The sequence below is a fragment of the Artibeus jamaicensis genome, unplaced genomic scaffold (genome assembly GCF_021234435.1).
Source record: "Artibeus jamaicensis isolate MK-2021 breed Jamaican fruit bat unplaced genomic scaffold, CSHL_Jam_final contig_525, whole genome shotgun sequence".
Lineage (NCBI taxonomy): Eukaryota > Metazoa > Chordata > Mammalia > Chiroptera > Phyllostomidae > Artibeus > Artibeus jamaicensis.
In genome coordinates, this window is record NW_026521874.1 from 14,991,187 (window position 1) to 15,007,561 (window position 16,375).

A 16,375-nucleotide genomic window follows, 5' to 3' on the forward strand; every position below is an offset into this window, starting at 1 on the left:
CACCCCCACTCCCTCAGGCAATCCCCCGTCATTGTTCATGCCCGTGGGTCATGCATATCAGTTCTTTGGCTACTCCATTTCCTATACAGTACCTTTCTTTTTTAAGATTTTATTCATTGATTTTTAAAGAGAAGGGAAGGAAGGAAGAAAGAGAGAGAAACATTATTGTGTGAAGATACATTGACTGGGTATCTCTCACAGGCCCCTTACTGGGGACCTGGCCCACAACCCAAGCATGTGCCCTGACTGGGAATTGAACTATCAACTTCTGGGTTTGCAGGACAGCGCTCAATCCACTGATCCACACCAGCCAAGGCTATAATGTACTTTTTATCCCTGTGGCTATTTCGTAATGACCTATTTGTACTTCTTAATCCCCTTGCCTCTTCACCTATTCTCCTACGCCCTCTCCTATATGGCAACCATCAAAATGCTATCTGTATCCATGATTCTGTCTCTGTGTTTGTTTTCTTAGTTTATGTTTTAGATGCAATTGTTGATAGATTTGTATTTTTACCATTATATTCTTCATAGTTTTTAATCTTCTTCTTTTTCTTAAATAAGTCCCTAAACACTTCATATAATGGTTTGGTGATGAGGAGCTCCTTTAGTTTTTTTCTTCTCTGAGAAGCTTTTTATCTGCCCTCTGATTCTAAATGATAGCTTTGCTAAGCAGAGCAATCTTGGCTGTAGGTCCCTGCTTTTCATGACTTTGAATATTTCTGGCCAATCCGTTCTAGCCTACAAGATTCATTTGAGAAATCACCTGACAATCTTATGGGAACTCCCCTCTAGGCAACTAACTTCTTTTCTCTTGCTGCTTTTAAGATTCTCTTTTTATCTTTAACCTTTGGCACTTTCATTATGATGTGTGTTGGGAGTGGGCCTCTTTGCATCCATCTTGTTTTGGACTCTCTGTGCTTCCTAGACTTGCATGTCTATTTCCTTCACCAAATGAGGGAAGTTTTCTTTCATTATTTTTTCAAATAGATTTCTAATTTCTTGCTCTTTTTCTTCTCCTCCTGGCACTCCTTTGACACAAATGTTGGACCTCTTGACATTGTTCCAGAGGCTACTTATATTATTCTCATTTTTGGGATCCTTTTTTCTTCTTGTTGTTCTGATTGGTTGTTTTTGTTTCCTTATGCTCCATATCTTTGTTTGATTCTCAGTTTTATCTACTCAATTATTGTTTCCCTGTAAATTATTCTTATTTCATTTAGTGAATCCTTGGTTTCTGACTGGATCTTTTTTATGCTGTTGCAGTCTTCACTAAGTTCTCTGAGCATCCTTTATAACCAGTGTTTTGAACTCTGCATCTGATAGATTGCTTATCTCCATCTCATTTAGCTCTTTTTCTAGAGTTTTGATCTGTTCTTTCATTTGGACCATGTTACCTTGTCTCCTCATTTCAGCAGCCTCCCTGTGTTTGTTACTATGTATTAGGTAGAGCTGCTTTGACTATTTGTCTTGGTAGTGTGACCTAATGTAATAGGTGTTCTGCAGGGTCCAGTGGCACAGCCCCCTCATTACCCAAGTGGGGCACTCAAGGTGCACCCTTCTTGTAGACTGAGTATACCCTCTGTTGTAGTTGAGCCTTAGTTGCTGTTGGCACATTAATGGAAGGGATTTACCCAGGTGAATCAGTTGCAAAGATTGGCTGTGACCACTGACGACCAACCTGCACCCTCTGTGGAGGATCAGCTGCACTGGGGCAGGGTGATGGTGTTCCAATATGGTCTGTAGCTGTCCACTGGGTGGGCTGACCCCGGTGGTGCAGGTCAAGGTCAGCCCCCACTTGTGTTTTGTCTGGGGCCACCATGCTTGAGCTATAAAACAATCTGAGATGGCAGCTACTTGTCCTAGGATTGGAGATTCCCAGGGAAAGCCAAACTGTAAATCTAGACTGGCTACCACTAGTGCAGGGCCTGGGGCTCACTGAGGCCAATTGTTGCTTGAGAGGATCTAGGCAGTTGTGCAGTATGAGTCAAGACCAGGCATTCATATGGAAAAGCAGCTCGGGTTTGCCCATAAATTGGGTGGGGAGGAGTCTCTCAAGACTCCAAGGAGAGTGAAAGAGTATTACCCAGGTTGATGGAGTCTCAGATATGGCACCAGCTCACTAGCTCAGTAGGGGGAGGGTTTAGGAAAGGGACAATGGCCTCTGCTCACCCTGATGCCGGACACTTCAGTTCCTCCCCGTATGCCACTGGTATCTTTCAAACTGCCCCCCTGGTGCTGGAGCTCAGAGGGAGTGAGTCTAAGTTAGTCCATATGTGATTTCTTTAAGAGGAACTGCTTGGGGCTCCAGAAGTTTCTTCCACTGAATCAATCCCACTGGTTTTTGCAGCCAGGAGTTGTTGTGAGGACTTATCTTCCTGGCACTGGAACCCTGGCCTAAGGGGCCCTGGTGTGGGGCTGGCACTCCTCACTCTTGAGACATCCCTCCCAAATTTTTATCTACTACATGTAGGTGTGGGACCAGCCCATTCTGTATCTGTGCCCCTCCTACCAGTTTGGATGAATGTGATTTCTTTAATTCTGTAGTTAACAGACTTCCGGTCAACTCAATTTCTGATGGTTGAGTGATGGTAGTTCTGTATTTTAGTTGCAATTTTGACATGGTTGTGCAAAGAGGCAAGCCATGTCTGCCTATGCTGCCACCTTGACCAGAAGTGGGAAATAATTTTCTTTCTGATTTGCTACAAGGCTTAAATAGTTATTCTAGACTTATGCACCTAGAGGCCACAGTAATTCATGATGTTTGGGAAAATATCCAGCTGAAAATTAGGAGCCATGAATAATTTTTAAAATTATTAACCTTTAACCATGTAAGTCAGGTATTAATTTTCTTATATCAGACAAGCCAGCTATGGGGAATGCCAGTCCACAAGTCCTTTTTAAAGGAAACTGCTTCTTTATCACTGTTGAGAGCCACAGCTGGCCATGTTGAGTGCCACAGTTTTTCAATCAGCTCATCATAGCTGACTTAAACATGTATGGGCATCTAAGAGCTAGCCAATCAATTAGATGACCAATGATCTGTTTTGTAGTTTAGAATGAAAAAAAAGGAGCTCTAACCAATCAGATTAAGCCACTTTCAAGGACTTTAATAAATATTAAGAGAATGAGATGGCTAAGAGTAAAGTCGAAGCAGAAAGGATACATAAAAAGAGAAGGCTCACGGGGCAGGCATGGGGGCGTGGGTGCTCATGGCAAGGCCAACTAACGAGAGAACGATTCTCAGGGAGCGGCAGAGATCTCGGCAGGAAGAGACACTAGTGGCCCATCAGATACAGAAAGCAGGTGGTCCTTACTGGCGTTTCCATTCCAGGGTGCATATATCCTCACAATAAACTCCCTTTCTCTTAAATTCTTTTCATAAGTTTCTGTTTCTTGAAACCAAAAGAACCCAAGTACAATCTTCATTTCACAAGTGAAGAAACTGAGACTCAGTGTAATTTAATAACTAGTTGAGTAGCAGAGCAGACTGATATCTGCATGTGACTCAAGAGAGAAAATTAGTGTGAACAGATGAATAATCTGATGAATGTCTCCTGCAGATTTATGACTAAATGTTTTGTTTCTTTCTTTGATTTAGAGTTCCCATGACGACAGTACATTGTTTATGTACTAAAAATTTTTCACTTTAATTTTGAATTGTATTTCCTTTATTGCTTTATTAATAATACATTATTTGACTTAAAATTGTAGATTTTTTTCAGTGATAATTTTGGATAAAATCAAGTACACTGGTAGAAAGAGTAGGCAAAAATGCTCCAAATTTATATTTGAGTTTTGGATAATTTTTCTCATACTTCCCTGCTTTTAAATTGTACCATATATATGATATGACTATGCTCATATTTTAATTTTACTTCATTATAAGAACATGTCTCTATACCTCACAAAATGCACACATCTTGATTAAAGTAATAGTTACATGCATTCTTCTAGAATATCGCCATATTGTTTTATATGTAAATATATGTCTATTATACAACTACTGAAATAGTGAAAAATAAAATAGCCTAGGGGTTGATTGCCTAGTTGAACACATGTGTACTCCAAATATCATTCAGACATTAAAAATTCACCAGCAATACATCACCCCACTCAAAACCATGTTTCATATTTCTTACAAGAGCACAAGGAGCCATAAATAATGTGCATTCTATGGCCCAATACATCACTAGCTAAGTGGAGGAGTTTGCTAGAATTGTTAGGGGAAAGGGAATTCACTAGGATCCAAAACTCCACTGTCCATTATGCTGGCCTCATCTTCACTTCAAGATGGTGCAGAATTAGGTAGAAGCTCAGATCCCTGGAAATATTTAACCATACACAGTGAAACAAAGGAATAAATAAAATCCTTGAACTCTTAAGAGATATGTTAGGAAAACACACACACATATACACACATATGAGGTCAGTCTGGAAAAGTCTAGCCATGGTTAATATAAAAAGAATGGTTTGCGTGATATAACCTGGCAGCCAAGAGAGTGGACTGGAATGCACATGTGTGAACAGTGATGACTTCACTGTACTAGTCAGTGGGTGCAGTAGATGCTGTTGAATGAGCATGTGTACTGTGTGGCTGTCACATTCAAAATGACTGAGCAAATAGAGCAACAAATCTGTATCAAATTTTGCATTATTGCATTAATCTTGAACATTCCTCTGTAGAAACTATCGGGATGATTCAGAAGTCACAGTTATGGGTAACTGGTGACTAGCAGCTTCATCATGACAATGTGCCCACTCACACATCAAGTCTTGTGCAGAGTCTTTTTGTGAAACATCAAATCACCTAGGTGACTCAGCCCCAGTACAGCCCAGATTTTGGCGCCCTGCGCTGTTTGGCTTTTCCCAAAACTAAAACCGCCTTTGAAAGGGAAGAGATTTCAGAGCATCAGTGAGATTCAGGAAAATGCAGCAGGGCAGCTGATGGCAATTGGGAGGACTGTGTGAGGTCTCAAGGTGCCTATGTTGACGGGAACTGAGGTGTCATTGTCCTCCATACAATGTTTCTTGTGTCTTGTACCTTCTTCAACAAATGTCTCTATTTTCACAGTACATGGCTGAATACCTTCTGAACAGACTATATATAATTTACTTCTAAATTGGAACTATAATGCTGAATAGTCCCAGTAGGGCTGTCAAGTGATATGTAATAAGCTCTGGAAATATACTCGCTGACAATAATTACCCCCGACTTGAGTTCTTGGAGGCCTTTATCCTTAAGGAAGGGGCTAATGTATATTGCAAGTGTTTCTTCTCTGAGATTTTTTTGATACACAGGATCATGAGGTTTGCCTACAATATTAGAAAAGGAAAGACTGTTGGAGGTATTTAATCTGGGGCACTCTTACAACAGATGGGAAATTAAAGCCCAAAGAGATAAAACAACTTTCCCAGAGTCACACAGTGTCAGCACCAAAGCCTCCGACAGCCCTCAGATGACTCTTTCTTAGTCCAGACTTCACTGCTGCTCTAGTTGTTCTCATATTTTCATTGGACTTACGGTTTGTTTTGTTTTGTTTTCCACTCTAAAATAGGCAAGACCAAGAGACCAGAGGAGGAAGTGACATTTGGACCAGTATTCGGTGTGTGGTCTACTGCCCTCACCTACCTCTGTATAGGAAAGCAGTTTCATTCCCACTGAAGGTCCACAGTAATCAGTGGCAAAGTTAATTGGCCTCTAAATCTCAAATTTCACCTTTCTGTTATTAACTCCCAATATTCAAGGTGAAGCACTGATTAAAGTGAGGTTCTAATTAAAGTGCGATCAGAGTGGCATTTAAATGTAGGCTTTCAAGCTACAAAGGAACACTAGCCATGTCAGATATAATAACACAGTGAAAGTCTCTGGAATAAAACAGTGTGGTAGTGGCACTTCAACAGAAAAATGAATGGGACAGAATACAAACCCAGAATGGATGCAAGTACAAACAGTAATTTAGAATATGATAAGGTAGCATCTCAAGGCACTGAGGCAGTAATAAATGTTGGGGAAAACTGGGTAGCTTCTGGAAACAGATGAAATTCTATCCATACCTCAGACCACATACAAGAAGAAACTCAAAATAGATCATAGATAAAAATGTAAAAATCTGAAACCACATATGTTCTCCTGTTAACCTGGTTAAGCTTGGAACTCCGTTGTCTAGAATCCCCTTTCTCGTATGGTTTCAGGCCAAAAACCCTTGTAAGGAATCTGAGAGGTAGCAGTGAAGCAGCAGCTATCACTCTGAAAGCTTTCATGGTCTGATACAATGGTGAAGAGACAGAGAAGCACCTGGCATACCCGAGCTTGTCCTCCTCTGCTCCCCATTCAGGTTTTCTTCCTATCTGCTGGTCTTGCCAACCAACAGGAGTCTAAGGGCCATCCCCAGATACCTGGCAGTAGTTGCAAAGAGGCAACAGCTTCCCCACAGACCCCTCCATGAACTTCCCCCTCATAATCTGACATCAGCAGCTGGGCGTGCTCAGCTGCCCTGAGTCTTCTATGAGCTCCAACTTGTCCACCGGTGCCAGTGCTTCAGGGGACACACTTCAGGGACTCTTCCACTGACCCTCCACCCCTCTGCTTCTGGGCCTTCATTTCCTTAGCTATTCCCACATTTGTGTAAGGTCTAATTCCTATATTAAATCCCTTATTCCCTAACATACATAGTATGTGTGCTTGCATTACTGATATAACTATTGGTCCTGACAGCAGAGTTCCAAGGTAAGAGAATAAAAGGGGATCCAGAATAGTTCTCTGATCCGACTGTACTTAAAGGCATCAGTGCCTCTGTGGCCAGTGTTAAACAGGATACTGACAGTGCACGACATACAGTGGCGTGACAGACTATCAACATGTTACCTGTAGTCACCTGAACTCAAGTACCAATAAAGAACAACACTTCTTTATTGGGTAATCAGGAAGTGTCTTCCATATAAATGAAAATAAATTATTAAGGCTGAAGGCTTGGTTGTTTGCTTCTAAGTATGATAGAGAACTAGAAGAAAGAAAATGATGAGCTAAGCACTTTAAATTACCAGCCCATCCCTGGCCAGTGTGGCTCAGTTGGTTGGGCATCATCCCACAAACCAAAAGGTTGCTGGTTTGATTCCTGGTTGGGGCACATGCCTGGGTTGTGGGTTGGGCCCACTGGGGTGTGTGTAGAAGGCAATCAGTTGATGTTTCTCTCTCACATTAATGTTTCTTGCTCTCACTTTCTCCCTCTCTCAAAAAAAAAATAAAATAAAATGTTTTAAATTGGTTAATTAATTAATTCATTCATTCCTGACCCAAGGTCAGGATAAGACACCAGAAAGCTTCTGGACAGTCCTGAAAGAAGCTCTTATTTTCTGAACTGAGATTTCAGATTATTGAAAACTAATTATGGCATTGACTGAGAAGGAATGGGATCCAGAAAAAAGAATGAAGGCACATTCTGATGAAACTGAGGACCTCAGATTCCCAAGGGTTAGCCTTCCTTTGCCCGACAACGTACAATGAATGGCCTCCCCTGAAGCAATTACATTGAAGAAGATGTACTCTTCCTTGAGTTCTTACTCCACCCACATCACCTCTCATTGCTTCCACACTAGGGTTCCTCAATCCTGTATATTAACATTTGGAGCTGAATAACCATTTGCTATACAGAAATGTCCTATGCACTGCAGAATCTTTAGCAGAATCCTTAGCTTCTACATACAAGATTTTGATAGCACCCACTCTGAGTTGTGACAACAAAAAAATGTCTCCATACATGACCAAATGTTTCCATGCAGGCAAAATTGCCTCCTGTTGAGAACAACGATATGGTCACGTAACTAGTCTCAAGTCCTGGAAGCTCCAGAGGGTCAGGTACCAGAGCGTGACATGTGAAGAGAAACCAAACACCAGCAGAATTACACAACTTTACAATTCCTATCAACAGAAACCGGAGGACTATGCAGGGTGAGGCAAAAGTAGGTTCGTAGTTGGAAGTATGCAAAACACAAAGTTTATTTTAATCCATTACTTTTCATATGGACAACCATAAACCTACTTTTGCCCCACCCTGTACATGAAAATTCCCTGGTGTTAAGGTGAGAGGAATACAGTAATGCAGGACAGATATGTTCACAGAAAGTCAGGGTGCTCAAGCAATTAGGAGTGGCTCTGACACTCTGGGTGACCAACTGGCTCAATCCCAGCTCTTCATCTCTCCTTTGTTCCTTTTCCCCTCACCTTCTTCTGGATCAAGTGACCAGTTTTTAGGATTTTCTTTTCCTTCCTCTATTAGGATATTAGTGTTCTCCCTCTCTCTATCTCATTCCCTATAACCCCCTCCCCTTTCTTTGTGGTTGCTACCACAGCTCTCTTCAACTGGGAGTCTATGGCAGAATTAAGCCCCAAGGACCTGAGGCAGCCACTGTGTGGCACGTTTTAACTCTTCCACATATGGTAGAATGGTACTACTTTCTATCCTCAGGAGAACTGAGACAATGGTTACTCAATTTTCTGGGTTCTGTGATTGAGATGAGGAACTCCAGTTGAGAAAGCCTGCTGGGCTTTACAGTACACACCTTTCACTCTGGACGAACACTGCTTCATGTATAATGTAAGACCTTCACAACAGTGTACCTCCATTTCCTCATCTTGTTACCTGAGCTATCACTGTAACATACTTTACTTCAACACGTTATAAGCCACATAATACATTGCTATTATTTCTGCTTTACACATCAATTATCTTTTAAATAAATGGGGGAAAAGTCAACCTATGTATCCATATATTTGCATTTTAAGCTCTTTTCTTTCCTTTGTGGATGTTTCTCTCTGCTATTATTTTCCTTCCACCGGAACAACTTCCTTTGACACTTCTCTAGTGGAAGTCTGCTGATGACAATTCTCTTAGCTTTTGTTTGCCTGAAAATGTCTTTATTTCATCTTTATTTCTGAAGTATATTTTTGCTACATATAGAATTCTAGATTCTACATATAAACTTTGTTTTTCTTTTAACACTTCAAAGATATCATTTTATTGGTTATTTGGTTTATATTGCTTCTGATGAGAAGTCAGCAATCATTCTGATCTTTGTTCCCATATATTTAATGTTTTTCTTCTCTGGCTGCTCTTCAGCCATTCTCCTGATTATCTGTTTTCAACAGTTTGGCTATGGTGTGCCCTGGTGTGGTTAACTTAATGCTCATTCTGCATGGATGGGGTTCACTAAGCTTCTCTGTTGTATAATCTTCATGCCACTCAGAAATTCCTTGGTAATTATTTCTTCAGTATTTGTACTCCTTATTCTGGAAATTCGGTTATACATATGATAGACCCTGGACATGGCCGACAGGCCACTGAAGCTCCATTCCCTGCCTTGGCCACCTTTCCTTTTCTTCAGTTTGGACAGATTCTGCTGTTCCATCTTTAGGGTTTTCTTCTTTTCAAATCTTTTATTCGGCTGTGTCTATCTGTTATTAAGCCCATCCAGTAATTTTTCACTTTCAATATTCTATTTTTCCAATCTGGAAGTTTCATTTGGTTCTTTCTGATAACTTCCATTTGTCTCTTCATTATATCATATGTTTTCTTTTAAATCCTTGCACATATTTTTAGTACCTGTTTTAAAGTACTCGCCTGTTAAGTCCATCATCTGTATCACTTACTTGCAGATCAGTTTATTTCAAGACATTTTTTTCAGTTTGTGAGGATGCCTGAAGCATAACCTTAACCAGGGATGTTTAGTCCTACTCCTAGTTTTTTTAGGGTCTCTACTAAATCCTCTGGGTGCTCCGCAAAGCCTTTCTAGTCTAGCTCTGTGGTAGTTCTGGTACTTGTTCAACACAGCCCCCAAATAGTTGGGGTTTTTTTCCCCAGTGGTTATTTTTGTTTGGCTTTATGGAAACCAGCCTTGTGCAAATACAGCTTAGTGTTCATCCAAAGACTCAAGGGATCCGTGTGTCTACTTGCTTTCTGGGGGTCTTTCCCTTCATCGCCCCTTCCGGTCTCTGTTCCACAACTTCCAGATATTTAGACTAATCAAACTACGGTCTATTTTTCTTCCATTTGGTGGGACCACTGTGCTCTGTGTGGGTTTTGCTACTCGCACCGTGAACCATAAAGTCCCACTAGGTAAAACCAGGGTACCTGTAAGGCCCCATTCTCTTATTTCCTCTCTCTGGGATCACAATCCCGCACTATTTGTTCCATGTCTGAAAACAGTGCTTTTCATGTAGATTGGCAAGTGTTCTAGTTGTTTACAGTAGAAGAACTAGTCTAGTCCTAGTTGTGTCATTATGACCAAAGGAGAATTTTAATTTTTTCTCTCTTTGTCATCTCTCCAGTTTCCCTTCTGTCTAACACAGTGCCATTCAATAGACTTTCTGCAATGATAGAAATATTGGTATTCAAGAACCTTCTCTGCCCAGTAATGTAGCCAGTAGCCACACGAGGCTTAAAAGGTGGCTAATGACTTCTGATTTCAGCTCAGAAACACAGAAAACTGGACAGAGTATCACTCCATCCTACAACTTTTTTAAAAAGCTGAACAAAGTACAAATAAATGTCTTTTCTCCCGAACTAATCAGACCTGGAGGTCACAGGGCAGACAACTAACCTGAAATCCAGTGAAAGACAAGTAACTACAAAGAGAAACAGAGCCTGAGCATCTACTTACCTGAGACAGATTAAACTAAAACGTTTTAACAAACTACTAAAGGCTTAGCATAATAGCGTGAGGCCGCTGGGGAACAGGGAAGGCAGACAGGGGTTTCCTCCAGGTGCTCTACCAGGCTCCCCCAGGGACGATCAAGGAAAGAGGAATGAGACCCTGGAAAGTGAATGAAGACACACGGGTGTATTCTGATGAAGCTGAGGAACTTAAGCCCAAAGGGTCAGTCTTGCCTTGCCTGAGAGCCTATAACTACATCTCCTGAAGTAATTTCCTTGAAGGAGATGCTAATCTCCCTGAGACTTACCCTCTATGCCCTCATCACCTCTCACTGCTTATAGATCAGGGTTTCTCAGTTTTATCACCACAGGAATACCTCGTTTTATTGTTCATTGCTTTACTGTGCTTTGCAGATACTGCATTTTTTACAAATTGAAATTTGTGGCAACCCCGTATCAAGCAAGTGTATTAGCACCTTTTTTTTCAGTAGGCTCCGATGACGGTTAGTAGTTTTTAGCACTGAAGTATTTTTTAAATTAAGGTATGCATATTGTAGACATAATACTACTGCACACTTAAGAGACCACAGTACAGTGTAAACGTAACTTTTATATGCACCGGGAAACAAAAACTCATACGATTCACTTCACTGGGACGTTCACTCTATTGCGGTGGTCTGGAACTACAACCTCTATGAGGTATGCCTGTATTGACACTCAGAGATAGGTAACTGTTGTGGGGGCTGTCCTGTGTATTGCAGGATGTTCAGCAGCATCCATCCCTAAACTCTGTCCACTATATAACAGAAACAAAGGAATCTAACTGTATGTCAAATGAATAACACAACTATATTAAAGAATGGGAACTAATCCAGGAAAGGCGTAAACCAAACTTTTGAACTTTTGACTATGTGCCTCCGGCAAAGATAAAAACAATCCTACATAACTCCTGAACTCCGGTTAGGGAGCTTGTTTTTCATACTGGTGCAGATTAGTGCTTCTGAAACAACTTTCCTTAGACTGAAGGCCTGAAAAAATGTATTGAGGGTGATGGAAGTCAGGCTTCTGACTGCTGAAGAAGGGAGTGACAAACAGGGAAAGAAGAAAGACTAGAATAAACTGAGTTACAGTGTGGGCTGGAATTAGCAGCATCGATAGGGACTCATGATTGTTCATGCAAAACTTTTCATAGTATTACATGTAAAAATAGCTACATAATAATATTTGTATGTATATGTACATGTAACATGTATCTATTTCTACATTTCTGTATAAGCATATATATAGATAAATATAGATATTATGTACACACTTTTTTTTCCTCTAGCTTAGTTTACAGAGAGGAATATTGATAATTTATTAGAAATGACCACACCTTTGGTTGAGATCACGATTTGTTAAAACCATTTCCCTCTAAAAAGGACAGGGATAATTGGAGAAATGGCTGATTCTGGTACTTGCACAGTGAGAGTAGATCATGAGCCTGGAACGTCTCGTGGAACCAGAAAGTGAAGAAAAACTCAAAGAATAATGGAGACATGTCAAAGGGACATAGGAATCAGCTTAAAAAGGCTCCCAAGTCTAGGACCATTTGAGCACCAAATCAAACTAAATAACAAGAGATACAGACTTGTAACCTATTTAGCAAAATAAAAAATAAAACAAGAATCCATGAGACCATACAAATGAATAAATAAAGGGTGGAAAAGTGATCACTCTTCTTTCTTTTCAATGTCAACTAACAAAACCAGAAAAAATAAACAGGAAATATACATAGCCTAGTCTCAAAGTGCATTCCCCCAAAATTACTTAGAAATTATAAAGAAAAAGTCTCTTCACAGTGGGAGTCACAGGCTCCCACTGAGGCAAGTGAGCAGAGCTCACGGCCCAGGAATGAGGCCCCAATGCCACGTGGTCCCTGAGAGGGCGCCCTGAGAAGAGCCAGCATTGCTCCTGTGGGCTTCCAGCCCCAAGATGCATAGCAGAGATCTAATCATGACGAAACATCAGGCAAACCCAAACTGAGGGAAACTCTGCAAAAGAAATGGCCGATACTCTTCAAAAAGTGTCAAGATCATGAAAAAGAAAGAAAGGCTGAGAAACTATTCAGATTAAAGAAGGACTAAGGATACAAAAACTACATACAATATCTTGAATTGGATCCTGGGCCAGGAAAAAAAAAAAGCCAGATTGAACATTATTAGGACAACTGACAAAATCTGAATATGAACAGTGTATTTCATAACATGCTATTATTAAATCACTGTATTGAATCACTATAAATTTCCTGATTTTGATAACCACACTATGGTTCTGTAATAAAAAAAAGGTCTCTTATTCTCAGTAAATATAAATTGAAATGTTTAAGGATAAAATGTAAATGCCCATAATTTGCTCTCAAAAGGTTCAAGATAAAAAGTATATGGAGAGAGAAAAGATATGATAAAACAAGTCAGTCAAAATAATTATTGAACCCGGGTCAAGGGCACATGAGGGTTCTTCTAAGACTGACCCTTGAACAACACGGGTTTGAACTGTGCAGGTCCCCATATGTGCAAATTCTTTAACTACTGTAAATGTACTTTCTCTGCCCTATGACTTTCTTAATAATACTTCCTCTTCTCTAACTTTATTGTGAGAATACAGTATATCATACATGTAACATAAAAATATGTGTTGATTGATCAACTGTTTATGTTATTGGTAAGGCTTTGGGTCAATAGTAGGCTATTAGCAAAGTTTGGGGAGAGTCCAAAGTTATACACAGATTTTTGACTGTGTCAGAAGTCTGCACCCCTAATACCCGCATAGTTTAAAGATATTATAATGTGTAAGTTCAGAATTATGTAAAAATAAAAAGTTACAAAAAATGGACTTCATCTCCTTTCATGTTTCAGGCACAGGACTCAACATAGTTTGCTTACAACAATGTAAGAAAGTGATCATGTAATTAGAGAAAAGGAAATAAAACAAACAATTGGGACATGTTACATGGTTATACACTAAAAAGACCAGGCTCTTTTGTAAGGATATGAATGAAGCATTTATAATCATAAATAAGATGGCTGAAAACAGATTCATTCGACAGAACTAAGGTTGTAGCGATAGAAGCTTAAAAGTGGTACTTTGAAGACAAGAAAGCACTGATTAAAAAAATGGCATAGCAGACACTACTTCTAGGGTTCTTCACACCAATGCACGCCATAGCCCCTGCTTTCTGCTCCTTCTGTGGAACACACCGTCCAGTGCACTAGCACACTGACCCCTGCAACTGCCGTCTCCCTCCAGCATTTCCCAGCACCTTTGCTCCGCCTAATGGCGTGGAACACTTACTAAGAGCATCATGACTGCTCCCAAACCAGCTTATGTCATGTGAATTTGTTACATAATTACATGATGTAAGGTAAACTGATGAACAGTAAGTATAAAACCAAAGCTCAGTTTCTCAAAAAATGACACTGAATACTTTGGAAAGAACGAATTTGAGGCAAATTCACTCTAAGTGAAACTATAAAATATTTTTTAAATAAAAAAATCTTTAGATGTTCTGCATTCGGATTTCTTTACAAATGATACACTCAGTTCTTGCATCTCTTTGAAGAAACTGAAATTGTAGACGAGTATTGTTTGTGTAAGAACACCTCTGCTGAACTCTAAGGCCAGCATTAAGGAAAAGGCATCGGTTCCACAACTTCCAGTTGCTGGGTCAGTGTTTTTTCACATTTGTTTTAGCTGAAACAATAGGCCTGTATGTGTACTTGTTGTGATATCTATCCTAAGTGAATTTTTCCATTAACCAACAAATTATCAGTGCTGAACTGAGTTAGATAAGTTCCTATTGTAATTAGAGTCTTAATTATGAACATTAATGTCTATAAAAGAAAGAAGTAAAAACAATCAGATTCATGCTGGGACTAAACCGACATCAATCATGCCCTGACACAGAGCTCCCCAACCTGTGGTCCGCAGGCTGGCCCTGGTCTGCACGCTGTTACTGGTCTGCAACGAGGTATGTGCAGACATTGAGAATAAGCACTGAGAAACGTTTCCATCAATTTTCAGAGTAATATTACATCTGTTTAATCTAACCATTAACAAATTGAGGAGTGTATATCTGTCCTCTTAAAAACTATTTCATTTATATACACTCTTCTAGAATATCACCATATTGTGGCAATATTCTAGAAAAATTATTTTTTCTAAAAATTATTTCACTTTTTACGGGGTTTTTGTTTTGCTTTTCTTTTGTATTTTACAAATTGTGTCCATTTGTGACGGACTGGAAATTTAAAACGGATCCTTAGCCACAGAGAGTTTGAAAAGGGCTGCCCTAACACAGTGTGAGCATTGATGCTCCTGTCATGACTGCAGACTAGAACTGGACAAAGTGAGACCTGAGCCAGCAGGGAAATTCCTAGAGTTTCAGGCTTGAGTTATAGGGAAGAGGGAAGAGGTAGCTACCCAGTGTACACCTCAGCTCCCTGCATTAGTGCTCTCATAAGGAATATGGGATTGGAGCCAGGTGAAATGAGAGTGTCCTCTCATTTTAGACAAGCAGGCTACAATAAAGGTGCACAGAAGCTGGGAAGAGGCTAGGAGGGTGAGACAAGGATAGAGGAAAAAATGTAGAATAGCTTTTCCCCCTAATCCCTTGAACTTCAGACAATTTATTCAACAAATAATGATTGAGCACCTATTATATGACAGGCAGTTATAGGCACCAGAGATACAGAATGTAAAATATAAACAGAACTCTTTGCCCACATGGTATCTACATTTTAGAGGCTGAACTAAAAGTAAAGAAACTAATATACATATTTATTTTTCAGGATTAAAGATGTCGTTGATAGCTAGACACCTTCCAAATTCAGAGAAGTTACATTGTGAAACACATAATATGTCAAGAAGCAGTAAACGTAGCAATGAGGTAGACAGTGATAAGTTCCGCGAGGAAAACGAAGCAGGGAAGGCAGACAGGCGGGACCGCAGTAGGTCTAAGTAAAAGCCTGGGGGAGGTGAGCGAGAGAGACCTAAGCACATATCTGGGAGGTGAGCAAAGAGAAGGCATAAAAGCTGGATAGAGAGCAGTCACCAATTCACCACGTGGAAGGCTTTCACAAGGATGACCTTGGCTCCATCCAGACAAATCTCTTCCCATCGCCACATTTACAGCTACCCTTTGCCACCTTTCAACTGTAGGGGAAGATGTGACTGAGAAATAATTTTTCTCAATGTTCTAATCAAGCAGTAGACAAAGAAGGATTTAATTACTTGGAGGGAAAAGGTTCACCATAAACATACCTCTATACTTAAATCAGTGAGCATATAGATAAGTGCTACTAAACGACTTGATTGCAAAGGAGACTGTCCTCTTGCTAGCAGGGTATAAAGAAGGCAAAGGAAAATCTTCAAAGCTTCAAAAGAGAAACTCAAAGCTCTACATTTTCTTTTCCCTAAGTACTAAATACATGTTCTGAATTCGCAGCACCTCTGCTTCCAGGGACTCCTGATACATTATTCAATGTTTTAATTTATGACAAATTACATCTAAATTTCCTCACTCATGTTCATTTATGGGACATTTTTATCTTGTCATTTTTTTCATGTACCATGCAAGCAAGAAGAGAACATCCAGCACAACATACCCTTCAGAAATAAGCTAATGGCACAATTTGGTGTCAATTTCACAGCTCAGTGAAGTGAAAGTGATCTAGCTGGCTGTC

The 16,375-nt window shown here is 40.0% G+C and overlaps 1 protein-coding gene across 3 annotated transcripts in view; it reads right to left on the bottom strand.

Annotated features, from left to right (window-relative positions):
- The window catches only part of TTC28 (tetratricopeptide repeat domain 28), a 576,581-nt gene that overhangs the window by 197,491 nt on the left and 362,715 nt on the right, over window positions 1-16,375 (bottom strand). The window lies entirely within an intron of this gene.